This window comes from Myotis brandtii, unplaced genomic scaffold, assembly GCF_000412655.1.
Source record: "Myotis brandtii unplaced genomic scaffold, ASM41265v1 scaffold209, whole genome shotgun sequence".
Classification (NCBI taxonomy): domain Eukaryota; kingdom Metazoa; phylum Chordata; class Mammalia; order Chiroptera; family Vespertilionidae; genus Myotis; species Myotis brandtii.
In genome coordinates this window covers 2,446,687-2,447,744 of record NW_005357806.1, presented here as the reverse complement: position 1 = coordinate 2,447,744, position 1,058 = coordinate 2,446,687, and positions in this window count along the sequence as shown.

The following is a 1,058-nucleotide window of genomic DNA, read 5'->3' as shown; positions in this document are numbered from 1 at the left end:
GCATCAGGATAAAGAAACGGGTGACCAGGGTCACTCCCTCCTGTTAGTGGCATGGTCCAGATATTTTATACCCCACTTCCATTTACATTCTCTAGTGACAACTTAGTCATGTGACCACACCTGGTTAGCCATGTGTCTAAGGACAGACATCAGTCTATGACATAGGTGAAATGTTTTATTAATATGTTCTATATAAATGTAAATTTTATGGGTATAAAGATCACTAAAACAATGATACCCCAATTTTTTTCAAGCAAATGTTAAATCCAACATATGAACTAGAGAAAACTTAACTGTCTTATTAAAATGGTAGGCACAGCAATAGACTTATGAAAAATGCTCAAAGTCACTAATCATCAGAGAGATGCACATTAAAATGACAATGAGGTATCACCTCACACCTTCCAGAATGTCTACCAGCAGTAAATCAATAAACAGGTGCTGGCAAGAATGTGGAGAAAAAGGAACCCTAGTACACTGCCAGTGGAAATGCAGATTGGTACAGCCATTATGGAAAATAGCATGGAGATTCCCCCAAAAATTAAAAATGGAACTGCCATTTGTCCAAGCAATCCCACATCTGGGAATATATCCTAAGAATCCTGAAACACCAATCAGAAAGAAAATATGCACCCCTATATTCATAGCAGCATTATTTACAATAGCTAAGATCTGGAAACAGCCCAAGTGCCCATCAGTAGATGAGTGGATAAAAAAAGCTGTGGTGTATTTACACATGAAATTATGCAGCTGTAAAAAAGAAGGATTTCTTACCTTTTGAGACAACATGGATGGAACTGGAGATTATTATGCTAAGTGAAATAAGCCAGTCTGAGAAAGACAAGTATCACATGATCTCACTTATATGTGGAATATAATGAACAAAATAAACTGACGATCAAGTCCAGAGACATGGATACATGGAACATATCTCCAAGAGGAAGAGGTTGGGGGTTGGGAAGAGATTAACCAAAGAACATATATGCATTTATGCATAGCCAATGGACACAGACAATAGTATAATGAAGGCCTGGGGTGGGGCAGAGGTTAGTTGGAGG